The sequence below is a fragment of the Oratosquilla oratoria genome, chromosome 34 (assembly GCF_046742065.1).
Source record: "Oratosquilla oratoria isolate Oo_2021 chromosome 34, ASM4674206v1, whole genome shotgun sequence".
NCBI classification, from domain to species: Eukaryota; Metazoa; Arthropoda; class Malacostraca; order Stomatopoda; family Squillidae; genus Oratosquilla; species Oratosquilla oratoria.
Genome location: NC_134810.1, coordinates 31,236,855 through 31,257,202, shown reverse-complemented (window position 1 = coordinate 31,257,202; position 20,348 = coordinate 31,236,855). Strand labels below are relative to the sequence as shown.

General features: G+C 36.8%; 1 protein-coding gene across 3 annotated transcripts in view; it reads right to left on the bottom strand.

Annotated features, from left to right (window-relative positions):
* The window catches only part of Oseg2 (intraflagellar transport protein Oseg2), a 544,964-nt gene that overhangs the window by 343,798 nt on the left and 180,818 nt on the right, over nucleotides 1-20,348 (bottom strand). The gene's annotated exons all lie outside the window — the stretch shown is intronic.

Here is a 20,348-nt window from a genome sequence, read left to right as displayed (position 1 = left end):
GTATAACAAAACAAACTTTGAGAAACTTAAAACATTCTTTCGCAATGGAAACTGGGAAAAATTCCTAAACAAAGATACAGGGATAGAAGAAAAATGGAATATATTAAAAGAAATTTATAATGAAGGAGTGAACAAATATGTACCACAACAAAAAATGGAAAAGGCATACATAAAGAGCTGGTACAACAAAAGATGTAGTGAAGCTAAGGAAAAAAGAGACAAAACTTGGAAAAAGTGGAAAAGAGATAAGAAACAAAGCAAATGGCAAACATACATCAAACTAAGAAACGAATATGCAAAAATACGTAGAGATGAAAAGAGGAATTATGAAAAAAGGATAATAGACAAATGTAAGGAAGAACCCAAACTATTTTACAAATATGTAAACGGAAAACTGAAAAACAAACAAGAAATAGAAAAACTGCGCCAAGATAAAAAGAAAATGGCTGAAATTATGAACCACTTCAGATCAGTATTCACAATAGAAAACTCGCCTAACAGTGTAGATAGAGAGAGAATTATCCCCAGCAATGAAAGAAATAAACGTAACACAAAAAGAAATCAGTGATCAAATAAAAACCCTTGATGTCAGAAAATCACGTGGCCCAGACGGGATTACAAACTGGATACTGAAGGAATGTATGGAAGAATTAACTGACAAAATATATAATATAATTAAATCCTCACTTAAAGAAGGAAAAGTACCATTGGACTGGAAAAAGGCAAACATTGTACCAATTTATAAGGAAGGTGATAAAGAACATCCATCCAACTACAGACTGGTCTCACTAACAAGCACAATAGCAAAAATTTGTGAAAGAGTTGTCAAAAACAGATGGGTTAAATACCTGGAAGAAAAATCTATACTGAACCCAAATCAATTTGGATTCAGACAAAAGAAATCATGTACAACAAATCTAATCTGCTTTTACTCAAGATTAGTAGACATAATACAAGAAAGAGATGGATGGGCGGACTGTGTTTTTCTGGACCTGCAAAAGGCATTCGATAAGGTACCTCTTAAGAAATTAATAAGATAGAATCAAAGGGTGGAATCAGAGGAAAATTGTTGGAATGGATGGAAGACTTACTGTTTGAGAGGAAAATGAGAGTTGTAATTAGAGAAAAATTCTCCAACTGGGAAGAAGTAAAAAGCGGTGTCCTGCAAGGATTGGTACTGGCCCCGATCATGTTCACCGTATACATTAATGACATGAATGAAGGCGTGGAGTGCTATATGAATTTTTTTGCAGATGATGCAAAATTACTCAAAAAGGTAAAAACGGAAGAGGACTGCAACTCATTGCAACAAGATCTGGACACGATATGGAATTGGACTCAAAAGTGGGAAGTGAAATTTAATATAAAGAAATGCAGTATAATGGAATTTGGAAAGAGTAAAAACAGAATATCAAAAGAATACAGAATTGGAGAAGAAAGAATAAAAAAAGCAAACTCTGAAAAAGATCTTGGAGTGATGATTGGAAAGGACATGAAACCTGATAAGCAGATAAATAAAATATTCGGAGAAACTTACAACTTATTGAGGTCAATCAAAGTGGCATTTACTTATATGGATGAAGAAATGATAAAGAAAATACTAACTACACTAATAAGACCAAAACTTGAGTACGCAGCATCACTTTGGACACCCAGCACCAAAAAGAATGTTAAGAAACTAGAAAGATTACAAAGAGCGACAACCAAACTAGCACCGACTCTCGCCGAACTAACATATGAGCAAAGACTATCCAAACTGAACCTACCAACACTGGAACAATCCCAACATCGCACCGCCCAATCACACTTCTCTGCACCCCCTCTAAAGTCATTGAACGCCTAATACTTAAACTTGTCACACCATATATTCCCCTTGCTGACTCACAACACGGTTTTAGGCCACTACACTCCACAAACACTCTTCTGACAAACCTCACACAAAGAATTTTAGATGGCATCAATTCAGATAGGCCCCACCACAGAACACTTCTTATAACATTGGACATTAGTAAAGCTTTTGATGCTATCCCCCGCCACAACCTAACAAATAAAATATATAACACAGACATGCACAATAACACCAAAAGATGGCTGGCCAATTATCTGGCAGGCAGGAATGCTCATGTGTCATATAATGGCCAATCATCGCACATCAGAAACATTAAGAACGGAGTACCACAGGGCTCGGTTCTATCCCCCACATTATTTAATCTATACATGCATGACTTACCCACGCCAGACACCTCAGAAATACAAATCTCTTCCTACGCAGACGACATAACAATCACATGCACACATCGTAACACAGACAAAGCTGCAGAAATAATCCAGCCTTACCTTGACACACTCAACACATGGTTCATCACAAACAGACTCAAAATAGCTCCAACCAAATCTACAGCAACACTTCTCACCAACTGGACAAAAGAACACAAATACATACCTCATCTCTACATCAACAACACTCTAATACCACACACAAACACACCGAAAATTCTTGGTGTAACATACGATACATCCATGTCTTTCAAACAACACCTCACAAACATAAAAAACAAATGCACACCTAGACTTAACGCACTTAAGTCAATCACTGGAACAACATTTGGACAAAACAAAGAAACTAATATAACAATATACAAACAATGCATACGCTCAGTGATGAATTATGCGAGTCCTGCATGGGCTCCTAATCTCAGTGAGACACACCACAACACCCTTCAAATCATACAAAACAAAGCCCTAAAAACAATTACAGGCTGCACAAATACATCACCTACAGACCATTTACACCATGAAACAAAAGTCCTCAAAGTCAAGGACCACCTCGACATGAGAGGCACACAAACACTTGCTGCAGCCACCACAAACACATCACACCCGCTACACTACATAGCAGAACACCCACACACACCAAGAAACATTAAAACTACACCCAAAGACCTTTATTACACACAGATACTCTCTTCTCTTCCTCCACAACCACCAAATACCAGCCTCCGGAAACATATTCATAATCATATCACTCACCGCTCCATTAACACACTGAAAGACAACACACTGCTGCATGCCAGACCCCCTGATATCCACCCTTCTGAATCCTCTCTCCCACGTAAGGACAGAGTCCACTTGGCCAGACTGCGATGCGGTCACCACCCAGCACTTCTAAGCTACCAGAAGAGGCTGGACGACCGTGTTGTGAACAGCTGCCCAGGATGTAACACTTCACCCCATACCATACAACACATAATGGAAGACTGCATTATACACAATCATGCACGCAAACAACACAACAGACACTCTATAAAGGATTTGTGGGAAAACCCAGTTTCGGCTGTGGCCTTCCTTGGGGAGACGGGACTGCTCGGACAGACAGTCTAGGGAACGACAACAACAACAACAACAACACTGGAACATAGAAGAGAAAGAGGAGACTTGCTGACTATCTACAGAATAATGAAAGGAATGGAAGTTTTAGACAGGAACGACCTGTTAGTGTGGGACAACGGTAAAATGAGAGGACACAGAAAAAAAATGAAAAAAGATAGCTATAGAAAAAACTTGAAAAGGAACAGTTTCCCACAGAGCGATTAATACATGGAACAAATTAGACAACAAAAAAATATCTGCAAACACTATACAAGATTTTAAGACAAAACTTGATGCGGAGAGATACAAAGACGGGTCACCACGAGCATAGCCCCTCCCGTATATTACAACTAGGTAACTCTCCTTTCCCAGTTTCACCTTCATCCACATTAACCTTGAAGAAACCTCCTCCCACTCCACTACACATTTACCTATCTTTTCACTTACTAATATAGCCACCCCTTCTCTCCCTTTCCCTCTCTTCACTCCCGAGAACCTCCCAACTACATTCCCAAACTCACACTCACCCTTCCCTCTCATCTTAGTTTCACTCAAAGCCAACACATCCATCTTTCTTCTCACAAACATACTACCTATCTCTTCCCTTTTACTCTCATCTGCACCACACCACATCCACGCACATGAAAAGACCCAAACCTTAGGGCGCTGGTTGGAAAACTCCTAGACCCTCTTATGCCTTTACATATTTTTAGGAATGTCCCCTCTGGGGCTACAGGGAGAAGGATACCTGGTCCCAAACCCTGTCCCATTTTTCTTGCCTCTTAAGATCCAAGTGGGAATACTTGGTGGCAGCATTCTTTAGGCAAAACAAGGAAAGAAATTCAGAGAAATGGTACAGGACAGCAACAAGGGGTTGAGGGACAGCATAACGGAGGGTGTGTAGCAGTATAATAAAAGTTTCATCATTTCTCTGTGAGCCGAGTCCTCCTCTATCACAGACAATATTATGTGTGGCTCTGGTCCATAGGGGTGCCCCACATAAACCCTAACATATCAATTGCATGCTACTTTGCCAAAACAATATGCAGCCAATATCCCAGATGGGCAAACATAGTACCAATATATAAAGGAAGAAACAAAGATCCTACAAACTTCAGACCAGTATCCCTTACAAGCACAGTAGCAAAAATATGCAAAAAAGTTATCAGAAACAAATGGATCAAACAATTGGAAGAGAATAAAATATTAAACCCAAAACAATCTGGCTTTCGAAGTGGAAGATTGTGTACTACAAATTTAATATGCTTTTACTTGAGATTAATTGAGATAATACATGAAAGAGATGGCTGGGCAGATTGTGCCCTCTTGGATTTGCAGAAGATTTTTGCCAAAGTACCACAGAAAAAGATATTAAGAAAAATTGAAATAATAGGAATACAAGGTAAGCTACTGGAATGGATGAAGGATGTCTTAAATGGGAGAAAAATGAGAGTGGTACTTAGAGACAAAAATTCGAACTGGGAAGATGTGATAAGTGGCATCCCACAAGGCTCTGTATTGGCTCCTTTAATGTTTGCCATATATATAAATGATATGGATGAGGGAGTGAAGTGTTACATGAACTTCTTTGCTGACAATGCCAAATTACTCAAGAGAGTAAGCACAGAAGAAGATTGCAGATCGCTACAAGAAGACCTGGACAAAATATGGGAATGGAGTCAGAGGTGTGAAATGAACTTTAAGATTAAGGAATGTAGTATGGAATTTGGAAAAAGCAAAAAATGAATATCAGGTCAATATAAATTTGGTAACAAGGAAGTCAAAAAAGTCGACTCAGAAAGGGACCTGGGAGTGATTATCTCAAGTGACTTGACACCTAATAAACATTTCAATAAATTAGTTGGAGAGACTTTTAACTTAAGATCAATGAAAGTGGCCTTCAACTACATGGATGAAGAAATGGTAAAGAAAATAGTGGTTGCACCAATAAAACCTAAACTAGAATATGCTGCAACACTATGGGCACCTAGCACAAAAAAACATAAGAAAATTAGAAAGAATTCCAAGAGCAGTGACAAAAATGGCACCTACGCTATCAAATTAGACATATGAACAAAGATTGGAGAAATTACATCTATCAACACCGGAACAAAGAGGAGAAAGAGGTGATTTGTTGACCATTTACAGAATTATGAAAGGGATGGAAATTCTTGATAGAGACGACTTATCAAAATGGGACAGAAGAGACACAAGAGGACACGAAAAGAAGCTAAAGAAGGACAGTTACAGAAGAGATTTGGAGAAAAAAAAAAAAAAAAAAAAAAATACCTTCCCACATAGAGTGATATCCAGAACAAACTAAATGGGGAAACAGTGAGTGCCAATGCTATACAAGATTTTAAGAATAAACTGGATGCAGAGAGATATGAAAACAGGTCACTTCAAGCATAGCTCTCATTCCGTAAAATACAACTAGGTAAATACACCAGAAATCAAAGGTGTAAGAGGCTGGTAGATAAGTAGGAAGATAGAAGGGTAGGTGGCAAGAATTTCATTTTTACGAATTAGGTGTTTTGAAAACAATAGTCGCGAATGAGTTGCAGAGTTGCATAATCTCGCTCACCATCTAAAGTTTATAAACAACAGCCGGGGTACACCAACCACAACCATGCTTATGTTAAATCCATGGGACGAAAGGACAAGGAACAAGGGGATGAGTCACTACATGCAACTACTACTACGAGTGAACATGGTACAGTGAGCTATGAGGAACAAGGGGATGAGACACTACAAACAACTACTACTATGAGTGAACGAGGTACAGCGAGCTATGAGGAACGAGGGGATGAGCCACTACAAGCAAAATTGAACAAGGAGTGATGAGGGACAACAAGGTGGATGTATGTGGAGGCAGTCAATTCAAATTGACTTTAAAAACACTGAAGGTATGACCACTAACACTAATATATTAAGACACGAGGTTCATACCTCAAATATCAATATTCCCAAATTCACAGGTGATGAAAACACCTTAGGAGTTAATAAGTTTCTCAGTTTGATTGACACATTAATCATTAGTAAAAATATAACAGATGAAAAAAGGAAAATAGAAATTTTAAAAGAGAATGTAGATCCTGAGAAGGGTAGAGCTAGGCTTATAATAAATTTCCAGCAAATGGAAGATATCAACCAATATGAAGCTTATAAGAAGGCATTCATTAAACATTTTATGTCAAAGTGTGATCAGGATCCTATCAGGTCTTTGGTTAGAATGATAAAGTAAAAACAAGTGAATCAGACACAGAATACTTTGCAAGATTAGATAGATGGTCAAAAGACATGAATTCCATCTTGAAAGATTCAGATTGGATAGAAAGATCTAGTGACAAAATTAAATTTTCTCAGTTAATCAAATTAATCACATTTGGCTTGCTAACAAACAGCTCAGATGAATTAACAGCAAAAAGGCTGTATAAAGATCTCAAGGCAACTATGAATTTAGGGAAGGTAGATTATCTTCTTCAAGGGTATAGTGTATCCAAAGCAATTAGTCCATATATGATGACAGTGGGACAACAGAAAGAAACTAGGAACTCTAGAAGTGATTATAGAAAAAGAGAATCTGAACATAGAGTTAGAAGCACTTCAAGGGATGCTAGTTATATTTTACAATTATAATAATATGGGCCATAAAGCACAAGACTGTTATTATGGAACTATTTGTAGAAATTGCAAATATGAGGGTCATGATGAATATCATTGTAGAAACCCACCTTTCTGTATATATCAACAAAGGATAGGACATAGAACACATGAATGTAGAAATTTTTGCATACACCCGAAAACAAAAGGAAAACCCCCTGACACATAAATAAAACAATACTACAGAACTCCCCATAGAAATACACATAGACAGTATTGTATTAAGGATAATAGTGATAGAAGGGTGAAAGAAAACTCCAACATCAAAGATAGTTATAAACTGACAATTACTATTGGAAGGACTTCTGTAGGACCTCTCATTGCTGGTAGATTATTCAATCAACCTATTCAAATATTTATTGATACAGGATCTGTAGTTAGTGTTATAACTAGTCGAGTTTTAAACCAACTGAAACCAGGAGTGAAAATCTTGGAACCAATCCATTATTCATTGCAAGGAGTAACTGGAAATCAGTTAAAAACATTAAGTAAGGTTGAACTAGAAGTCATCTTATATACAAATGAACATTTGCACATTCCTGTGATATTTGTAGAAGAATCTGTTTTTCCAGATTTATTGATAGGATTTGCAACTATGAGAAAAGAGAACATGGTCATATGTCCTGCTGATTTAGGGATCTTAGTGAAATCATAGTTAATCCCATTTTTAAATCAACCAGACTTAAGGCCAGTGTTAAAAATCAAAGAATCCCTAAAAATAGATAGGAAAGATAACATTCATATTTAAGATAATGAGGCCGAGCAGTCCAGACCAACAAAAAGTAAAGTCACATATAGTGAACCCAACTCAAGATATTCAAGAAATCCTAGAAAGTACTAATTCATCAATTACAAATGAAGCCTTGCAAATTGTGGATGGTGGCGTAATAAAGTCGACATTATTACACTCCCGAGCAATTGACAGGGTAGGGTGCAGTTGAAAGGAGTCACTGTAGACTGAAATTTTAACCATCCCAGAATCAATTAGATTAAAAGGTTTGAAATTGGACTTAGGGATTTATAATTCAAAAGAGAACATGGTAGAAATATTAGTGATTAGTACTTTGAATAAAGACATAGTCTTAAGAAAAGGTACACAAATAGGATGTTTCCAAGTGTTTACAAAACCCATTAAGATTTTAAATGAGAGTACTGAGGAGGTGGAATTACCAATTTCATCCATATGTTCAGTTTAGGGAAGAAACAAAGTTGGGAAAGAAATACAAGAATCAACTAGAACCTACTAGTTGCCCTGAGTTGCATGAAAGCTTAGTTGCTTTGCTCATGAAGCACAATAAAGCAATTGTTTTGCCGGGGGATGCCTTGGGCAAAACAACTGTTTTAAAACATCAGATCAAATTAAAACCTATCTATATACGCTCCTACAAAGTACCACATTCTAAATTAGCAAATGTAAGTAAACTGACCACTGAAATGTTATCAGAGGATATTATTGAACATAGTAAAAGTGAGTGGAACTTCACTCTGATTCTGGTGCCAAAATCACATGGTACCATGTGCCCAGTTATTGATTATAGGAAATTGAATAAGCATACCATATGTGACCAATTACCATTACCAGTGATAGGGGACATTCTTAGAAGTTTGGGAACTGAGTATAGGTATTTTAGCACTATAGATATCAAATATGCTTTTTGGCAAATAGAGTTGCATGAAGACTCACAAGAGTTCACAGCATTTTCTAGTCCAACAAGACACTATGAGTTCAAATGAATGCCATCTGGGTTATGTAATAGTCCATTAACTTAATGAGATTAATGAATACAGTTCTAGATGGGTTGTTAGGAAACACTGCCAGTGTATTTCTAGATGATATTTTAATAGTTTCCCAAACAGGAGCTGAGCACTTTAAGAAATTAGATTTGATATTCTCAAGACTAGTTGAAGCAGGATTGAAAGTGAAACTTGAAAAATCTAAGTTTTCGCAGGACGGTGTTATCTATTTGGGACATAAGATAGACAGGCAAGGACTTAGTACAGTAAATTCAAAGGTTGAAGCAGTAAAAAAAATTCCAGTTCCAAACAATGTAGAAAAAGTTTCTTGGGATTGACAGGATATTACAGGAAATTTATCCAAAGTTATGCAGACATAGCTAATCCATTAAGTTCTTTGTTGAGGAAAGACTCAAAGTTCATGTGGGGACCTGCACAACAGCAAGCTTTTGACAAGTTGAAAGATAAACTTACAAGTTCTCCAGTTTTAATATTTCCAGACTATGATAAAGAGTTCATTCTTTGTACTGATGCATCTGACATAGGATTAGGAGGCATACTGATGCAAGAGAGAAATGGAACTTTGAAACCAATAGCTTACACATCTAGACTTTGTAATAGAGCAGAAACTACTCTATAACTGAAAGAGAAACTTTAGCAGTGATATATTCATTAGAAAGCTTTAGAGGTATGATACGGGGATATCCAATCAGGGTGTGGACTGATCATACAGCTATTCAGAACTAGCAAGATGGTTTGCCATACTTCAGTGCTATGAGGTTAAGTTTGAATATATTCCAGGTAGAAAGAATGTTGCAGCAGATGCACTTTCTAGAAACATTAGCCAACCAAAGACAGGGTTGATCAATTTTGTTTGTGGTATAGATGAGTTAGTAACCTTAGATGAGGAAATGCTGATAAGAGAAAAGCGGGATGATAAGACATGTGATTTATTAGCCCAGTATTTGATGAACCTGAGAGGAAATCCTCCAAAACTACCAAAAGGGTATAAGATAGAGGTATTTCATTTCACTAATGGACTTTTGTACAGAAAAACAGTTGTAAGGGGAAAGATATTTCTAGAGGCCCAGTGAATCAGTTGGTAATACCACAAACTCTTGTAAAAAGATATATTTAAGTTACTTCATGATAGTGATTGTAGTTCACATCCAGATAAGGATAAAACTTTTAGACAAGCACAATTTAAATACTTTTGGCCAGGTATGAAGATATATATGATTATATAGAAAATTGTTTGATATGTGCTAAGGTGAAAGGAAATATACCAAAACCTGCACCTATGTTAATATATCCCATTCCACAGAAACCTTGGGAAAGAGTTCACATAGATACATTGGAGTTACCTATGTCTGAGAATGGATATAAATATGTATTTGTTGCCATTGATTATTTTTCAAGAATTTGTATTTTACAACCCATTCAAAATAAGAAAGCTGTAACAATTGCTTCAGTAATCTATGATCAGATAATCTGTAATTTCACTACACCTAAGATCTTAGTTTCAGATAATGGAACTGAATTTAATAACAAAATCTTGGAAAACTTGAAGATTTTTTGAGATCCAGAAATTCAATATTTTAGTGAATCATCCTCAGAGTAATGGAATTTTAGAGAGGTTAAATAAGAAAATTATTACATGTCTTAGAGGTATGATAAGTCCTCATAGTATAACTTGGGATACTTGGATTCCTTGTGTTAAATGTACTTTGAACAACCAAATTAACATAGCAACAGGTGAAACACCTCATTTTATTATTTTGGGGGGAGGACCAAAATTCTTCCATATGAAATCCTGATTGCAGAACAGAAACCTCTGTATAATATTGATGATTATATCTCAAATAGGATACATACATTTCAAACTATATACCAAAGAGTGAGGGAGCATATGCAAGAGTATACACAAGAGATGAAAAAGCAACAACACAAAATAGCACATAAAATAGAATTAAAAATAGGAGATTTAGTCATGGTTAAACTACAGTCACCCTATAATAAACTTTCCCTGAGGTACTCAGGTCCTAATTAGGTAATTGATTCTTCAGGTGGAAATAAATACAAGATCTTACACTTAGAAACTAGGGAAGTATCAACTAATCACTTAGATGATATGAAAAAGGTTTTGATACAATTTAATGATGAAGATACATGTGACACTAAGTGTATTAGCTTTAAAGAAACTCTAAACCCAGAAGAGTATAGGGAATATGTTGACAATATTATACAGGAATTAAATATTAATCTTGATACTTTTTACAGATAGTGTGATATTAATGAAATGTATGGTACTTGATTGTGATGGAAGATTGAACTACTTGGTGTCAAGCAGAGATACTACCTGGAACTTTGGTCAGACATGAAACCTTGGACCTGCTGTGTGTCAGACTCATAACCTTGCCAATAATGCCAATAATGCCGATAAGTATTTTGTGAAGCACTGAAAATTCTTATGCAGTGTGTGTCCTAGACAAAAAGTGAAATAAGTATGTGTGAAACAAAAATTGAAATTCAGAAAGGGACACTCAACTATGCTGTGTATATAACTTTCATAACATATTGCCTATCCCAATATCTTTGAAAAGATGAAAACATTCTCCATTAAAATCTAATTTTGCTGTTCCTAACCAAAGTACAGTAAAAGCCCTCTTACCCAGCATTCAGGTATCCGGCAACTTCAAGTATCCGACATATTTTTTCCGAGCATTAAAATCTATAAAAATCTATATGAAATCAATACAAATTGATAAAATTTCCTGCGTGAGGCTTTAATTGTTTCTGCCGTCACCAGAGCGCACCATTGTCTGGGTCAGTTTTGCGCCACCCACCACAGCCCACTGCCCACGCTGTTCAGTCTCACATGTGCCACGTTTGTCTTTGTCTCCGCTCAGTTCAGCTACATTCTTCCTCAAGTGTTCCCCTGTAAACTTTCATCATGCCCAAAGTTGATAAACGGAAACATGTTGTGCTTACACTTAGGCAGAAGGTGGACATTTGCAAATGTTTAGAGAAAGGAGAAAACAGAAAAATACTCATGGACAAATTCGGCATAGGCTCATCAACCATCTACGATATTAAGGCCCAATCGAAGAAGTTATGTGAGTTTATGAAGGGGACAGATACCCCAAAAGCTGCTGAAAACCATCACTCTTTAAAATATCAGCGTGGGGACATGATTCACAAAGTGTTGTACAACTGGTTTTGCCTGAAAAGATCCGAAGGAGTATCAATAACAGGCCCCATGCTGCAAGAAAAAGGACACGACCTAGCAAAGAAGATGGGTGAAGCGGAGACATGCCAGTTCTCAGATGGTTGGTTTTTTATGTTAAGTTAAATGTTTATGTTATGTTAAATGTTGTTAATATTGAATAAAATGAGTTGATTGTAGATATAGTGTTTTTGTAACCCTTCACTTATTCTAGTAACCCCTTCAGAAAAGTACAGAGATGCTTAGTGTCTAGTGATGAACTGCATGTTGGCGAGTAAGGTGGTGACGCTGCAATCATGTGATGTTTTGTTTATGTTACGGTATGTGATACTATATGTTAACTGACATTAATAGTGAGTAAAGAGGGTGATTGTAGACATATTTCTGTACCCCTTCACTTACTTTAGCAACCCCTTCACGTATCTGGAATTTTCGAGTATCCGGCATGTCTTTAGTCCCAGTGATGCTGGATAAGAGAGCTTTTACTGTAGTGAGTTTTGCAAATCTATTAAACATTGAATTCATAGCTGTGTTACAAACTACTTATTTTTAGGTCTTTTTGTTGGTTCTGCCATTTAATGATGTTCACTTATATCTGCTTGATTTGTTTTCTTTTTGATGTTATTGACATCTATGCATTTTGGAAGGGTTACTTATTTCTTTGAAATATTATATATGTGACATATGTTTTGATACCATCTATTTTGCCAGTTTATACAGAATTAGTAAATATTTAGCTTTTTATATATAATTCTTCAAGTATATATTAGTGAGCCCTGTAAGAGGGTAGTAGAATATAATTGGTTGGCATGACCAAGAGTAGCTGCCGAGCCCTGTAAGAGGCTGGTAAATATGTAGGTAGAAGAGGGGTAGGTGGCAAGAATTTAATTTTTACGAGTTAGATGTTTTGAAAACAACAGCCGTGAAGGAGTTGTGGAGTTGCATAATCTCGCTCACCATCTAAAGTTTATAAACAACAGCTAGGGGACAGATTTTAATGCTGAGGTGACAGTATGTTAACTAGGCCATTCTGCTTTGATGTTGTGATTGCTTGTGTAAGCAGTACTGCTTAAGATGGTGTAACAGTCATTCTGATTGGAGAAGGGTGGAGGAGAATTTTTTTATTAGTACATGGGAGAAAAGTCATGCCCTTAAAGGGAGGCAGTTATTTGTAACAGTCAAGATTATTGGATGAATTAAGTAGTGACATTGGAACAAAGACGGCTTAGTGAGAGGATAGGGGATCCCAAGCGGGAGTTCTTTGGTGTACCTAAGACAAATACAATGTACAGAATTAGTGAAGAAAAGAAGAAAAATTATACCTCTGTTTTAATTCACCCCATCAAGAAACATTAATTACATAGAGACAAAGCAAACTGAAATGAAAGTGATGGGGTCGACACAAGGCCTCATCAGACAAGATACACTTAAACATACCCCCACACCTATCCCACAAATCATAGCAAACCAAATACAAACACTAAACACAGAGATTACCAATAAAATACACGAACAAAAAACACAAAATTGGCAAAAGTTTGTCAATACACTTGATCACAAAACAAACACCAGCAAATTGTACAAAACACTCAACAACATTACACTAACACAATCCACTCTCATGCAGCAATAACCACAACAGATAATTTACCCTCAAACAGACAACAAGCAAACACACTCATAAATCATTTTGCACAGACAAGCCATCTCCTCACCCTGATGACCGACACACCATTCAACGTAAGACTTTCCCACAGACTCAGACTACACACCCTTCATAGACAGTCAGACAAAACACATAATACATAACCTCAAGCACTCATCTGCCTGTGGCTCTGACAACATAAGTAACATCCACCACACACTGAACCACAAGGTATACATGCACTCACAAACATTGCAAACTACAGCTATTCACACAACACTATACCTGACATCTAGAAGCATGGGAAAATAATCATAATCCTAAAATCCAATAAAGACCCAACAATCCCAACATCACACCGCCCAATCACACTTCTCTGCACCCCCTCCAAAGTCATTGAACACCTCATACTTCAACTCATTACACTACATATTCCCCTTGCTGAATCACAACATGGTTTTAGGCCACTACACTCCACAAACACTTCTAATAAACCTCATGCAAAGAATATTAGATGGCATCAATTCAGATAGGCCCCATCATAGAATACTTCTCATAACATTAGACATTAGTAAAGCTTTTGATGCTATCCCCCGCCACAATCTAACAAACAAAATATATAACACAGACATGCACAATAACACTAAAAGATGGCTGGCTAATTATCTGGCAGGCAGGAATGCTTATGTGTCATATAATGGCCAATCATTGCACACCAGAAACATTACAAACGGAGTACCACAGGGGTCTGTTCTATCCCCCATATTCTTTAATCTATACATGCATGATATACCAACACCAGACACCTCAGAAATATAAATCTCTTCCTATGCAGACAACATAATCACATGTACACATTGTAACACAAAGCCGCAGAAATAAAACAGCCATACCTTGATACACTCAACAAATGGTTCATTACAGACTCAAAATAGCCCCAGCTAAATCTACAGCAACACTTCTCACTAACTGGACAAAAGAACACAAATACATACCTCATCTCTATATCAACAACACTTTAATACCACACATACACACACCGAAAATTCTTAGTGTAACATATGATACATCCATGTCATTCAAACAACACATCACAAACAAAAATAAATGCACACCTAGACTCAATCACCTAATCTCAGTGAAACACACCTTATCACCCTTCAGACCATAAAAAACAAAGGATTAAAAACAATTACAGGCTGCACATATACAACACCTACAGACCACATACACTATGAAACAAAAGTCCTCAAAGTCAAAAATCACATTGACATGAGGGGCACACAAACACTTGCTGCAGCCACCACAACACAACATACCCACTACACTACATAGCAGAACACCCACACACACACCAAGAAACATAAAAAAAACACACACAAATACTTTCTTCTCTTACTCCAAAACTACCAAATATCAGCCTCCGGAAACATATTCATAATCACATCACTCACTGTTCCATTAAGAGGGTACGCGACACCTGGGGGGGTGAATTTGGTCAAGATATGGCATTTTTCAAAACTGTGTTCAAAATGTTCGTATACCACGTAGAAATAAATCCCGACAAATAATTTTCCAGCCGCACGCAATTTAAAGGTCCTGGGTGAGGTTTAAAGGGACAGATTTAAAGGCGCAACCCACACTAGAGGGAGGCGTGCCACTTAGGACCTTCAGGCGCAGCGAATAACGTTGAAATTTTATTGAATTTACACTCGCCCAGTGTATCAACGGCCAATACGATTGTGGAGGGGAAGGGAGGAAGGTGGAGGGAGAATATTTCGCCAACTTTGTGCGAAACTAAGCGTTAGTTCCCGGCTAGCTCTGAAAAGGGAAGTACGCATGTCTCATGAGCTCTCATTGCAATCTATTACTTTAGCTAGTACATATTACTCTTTAGTACAGTCATCATGGGTAGCAAAAAGAACAAAAGAACATCACAATGACAAAAAACAGCAGTTAAAGATGGCAAGCAGTCAAAGACGACTAAAGATCTCACCACCTCTCACTCCACCACCGCCCTCACCTGCACCTCTGTGACGGTGACAGAGGTAAAGGACAACATTAGACTAAACAATTCAAAGAGGAAGATTAAATCCAAAGAAGAAAGCAAGAGGAAAAAGATCAAGGCTATACAGGAAGAAGAAAGAAGAAGGGACATCATATGATGCTGGAGGGGGTGCCCTACCAACATAGATTGGCGAGGGGAATCTGATGAGGAAAGAGAAGGCGCCCACTACTGGAAAATAAACCTCTTTCCAATGATTTAGATACCCTGAAGACCCCCAGCAGAGAGGTTTCATATGAAGAAACCGCCAAAGGTGCAAAAAAGCAAATTATAAGATGTTGTCGTCTGTGCGTCGTCACTACTGTGACATACTTATACTTTAGTTTTTCAGTATTTAAAGTACTTATAATTAAAATATGTTGATAATGTTTACTGTACTTACTTATTATATAATAAGAATTAAGCCATGAAAAAATCAGTCAAATTGGTGAAACTATAAGCAAGTTACAGATATATTCATATTTCAAGTTGCCATATCTCCGTTCGATATTTTTCTACTTTTTTTTAATCATAAAAAATCTAATATACATCAGATTTAGATGAAACTTACAGGGAATATTACTTTTAGTAACTGCTAGGGCCGATCGTTCGAATATTTTGAATAGGATGAAAGAGTTCGGAGTAATAATGGAAACGAGCAAAAAATTTTTATTTTTCACGATTTTTGCCAGACATTAAAATTGAAATGCCTGTATGCAAAAGTATAAAGGAAATTGTTCAATTGCTCAATGACCGGCCCTAGGTGTGCCTACTGACTAATCATAGCCAAAATATAAAACAAATTGGTCCACGTATTATGGTGCTGTGCACTTTTAAATGTCGCTACTGGTATACGTACATGTGTACATGTGTACATACATCATTCTGCTTCACCTAAAATGTAGGCAATATGGATACCTATTTACCTGAGAAGTTTCAGCTCTTTACTCTAAATATTTTAGAAAATGACCTCCAGGTGTCGCGTACCCCCTTAACACACTAAAAGACAACACATTGCTGCATGCCAGACCCCTGATATCCATCCTTCTGAATCCTCTCTCCCACGAAAGGACAGTCCACCTGGCCAGACTGCGATGCGGCCACCACCCACCCTTTCTAAGCTACCAGAATAGACTGGATGACTGCATTGTGGACAAATGCCCAGGATGTAACACTTCACCCCATACTATTGAACACATCATGGAAGACTGCATTATACACAACCATGCATGCAAACAACACAACATACACTCCATAAAGGATTTGTGGGGAAACCCCATTTCGGCCATGTTATTCCTTGGAGAGATGGGACTGCTCAGACAGACAGTCTAGGGAACAAAAACAACAACCATTCTCCATTCACCCCTATTTTCTGTCTTCTCCCTTCCTTCCTCAACAGACATTCACCTCTTTCCCAATACTCCTTTCACCCCATCCATCCATCTCATCCTTGGTTCCCTCCTCATGTTCACACCCTCCACATCTGCCTTCCACACCTCTTTTACTAATCTTTCTTCATTCATTCTTTCCATGTGTCCAAACCATCCCTATGCTCTTTCATCAACCCTATCTCCCAACTCCATTTCTATCCCTGTTCTTCTCCTCACCTCATTTCTCACTCTATCAAGCCTAGTAACCCCTACCATAGTTCTCAGGCATTTCATCTCAAATACATTTAAACTCTTCCACTCTTATGTTCCATACAGTGCTGTCAGCACAATCACCCCTTCATAAACTGGAGTTACCAACGCTGGAGCAAAGAAGAGAGAGAGGTGACCTACTGGCCATCTACAGCAGAGGTTCCCAAACTTGACCATACCAAGGACCCCCAGACACGATGAGTCCCAGCCGAGGGCCCCCAACCAAACATAAATTATCAATACCATGCTGGGATACCCAATATTACCCAGTACAATGTAGTACATTTAATATTTACTTATTGCTGCACATCACATAAATAAAAAAACGATGATAGAGAAGCAGTGATATATCTTTCTATTGTAATATATATATATATATATATATATATATATATATATATATATATATTCATCAGTTAAAAAAAACTACTGTATATTTCCGTGTATAAGACGACCTTTGTATAAGACGAGGCACAAAATTAGAGCAAATTTTTATGAATATATCTCATATCGGTAGTATAAGGCGACTGCTAAATTACAAAAGCATCAGTGTATCAAACCTACCGTACAAAGACAATTGTTTTGATTACATTTATCAGCTGTTTTTTTCGCTTTTTCTCTTTTCTTTCTCATTACTTAACTGTATCCTTATACCAGAGAAATTACTTACTGTATGCTTTTAAATTCAAAATAAATGAAATAACAAAGCAAATCATGTATCATGATTTTCTGAGAACACATGTCAACTAACAAAAACGATTTATTTACGTTCTTGGTTCGACGTTTAAAGATAACGTTAGGTATCAATGGAACGAGTGGATGACGAATGGAGAGAAGTCATTTACAAAAGGTGGAGCTATGCGTAGTGCATCACTTGATGTTCTCTGCGAGTTTGTTATTAAAGCTTGGGAAAGTGTTAAGGTCGAAAGTATCGTAAAATCTATTAAAAAATTTGGAATCTAATGCCATGGATGGCACTGAAGATGATTTATTGTATGAAAGTGATGACGAAGCCGAAGTCGACTCACCGGAACCGGACTGGAATCCCTATGATGACGGCATATTTGAGGAATCTTGTGATATGTTTGAACAACTTTTCGAAACAGAGTGATTGTGACGAGTTTGAAGGGTTTTATATAAATAAATAAATAAAGTTTTATAATGTTTTAAGTTTTGAATGTAATGTAATTTTATTGAAAATAAAGGTTTTAGAAATACGTTTGATGTGTAATATTTAATGATGATGATTAGAAATTAAGTTTTATAATTTTATAATCTTTAAATTTTGTATGTTTTAAATGCAACTACTGTAATAATTTTTTTTTTATAAATAAACATTTTATGTACTGTAATCCAAAATTGTTATTTTCAGTCTTGAAAATTACCGAAAAGTTAGCGAAAGAAAAAGGTTGCGGTCTCACTAAACGTCGACCAAAGCCGGCCCAACCCAAACAATAACGCCTTTGCTCAAATGCATATAATTATGTATTAAAATTAGCATATGGTTGCATTATATGACCTATTTTCTTTAAAATGTGTGATTTGCGTGTAATTTGATCAAAGAGAAGTTCAATTTTATCCTCTGCAAAATTTAAATTACCAAAGTCGCCCAACGCCGACCAAACACAAACAATGACGGCTTTTGCTCAAATGCATAATTTTATATAAAAATTAGTATTTGGTTGCATTATTTGACCTATTTTCTTTAAGATTTGTGATTTTCATGAAATTTGATCCAAGAGAAGTTACGTTTTTATCACCTGCAAAATTACCAAAGTCGACCAAAGCCGACCAAATTATGCATTTGAGCAAAAGCCGTCATTGTGTTTGGTCGACTTTGGTAATTTTGCAGAGGATAAAAACGTAACTTTTCTTTGATCAAATTACATGAAAATCTCACATTTTAAAGAAAATTGGAGAATAATGCAACCATATGCTAATTTCTATTTAAATTATGCATTTGAGCAAAAGCTGTCATTGTTTGGGCTTGGTCGGCTTTGGTCGGCGTTGGTCGACTTTGGTCGACGTTTCGTGAGACCGTTAAAAGTACCGTAATTTCATTAATATAGAATTATTCCTCGAATTTATTAACAATTGCAATTTACTATAAATATATGCCAATAATATATATGGTAAATATGGTTTAATTACTTTTATTACCAGTTCTTATCATAATGTGAATCATTTCCTGCGAATCTGTGGTTATCGGCAGGCTAGCCTACCAAGTCATCTCACGTAGAATTCAAGGTCTGATTTTTATAATGGTAGTATAAGACGACCCCCAATTTTAAGGGGTGAATTTTTGGATTTTAGGGTCGTCTTATACGTGGAAATATACGGTACTTTCCTTCATTGTGTTGCGGACCCCCTCGGGCTTTCTGCCGGACCCCCAGGGGTCTGCGGACCCCAGTTTGGGAACCTCTGATCTACAGAATCATGAAAGGCACAGAGATACTTGATAGAGAGGACTTACTAAACTGGGACAAGAGAAACACAAGAGGACATGGAAAGAAAATAAAAAAACATTGGTACAGAAGAGAAATGAAGAAAAGCAGTTTTCCATATAGAGTATTGGACACTTGGAACAAACTGGATAATAAAATAGTATGCACAAAAACCATTCATGAGTTTAAAAGCAAACTAGACACTACAAGATACAAAGGCAGGACACCACGAGCATAGCTACCCTTCCCGCAAAATACAACTAGGTAAATACAATCTCCTCTTAGTATCCATTCCCAAGTGTCTATTCCTCATTACATTTTTTTAATATACTTTATAATTAATAGTGTAGGAAAATTTTCAAGGAAAAAGGTGTAACTACTTTTATGCTCATGGATTTCTAATCATTGTTGGAATCTTTGTTCATTAATCCCCTGTGGGTTTACTCTAAAAGTAGGACAATTGTATCCATACATACATATACTAAAGGCTTTTTTCCCCCTTACATGGGAGGTAGCCAAAATATAAGGCAGAGAACCACTACCACCCATTCCATCCCCTACATACTCCACTCCCCTCTACCCT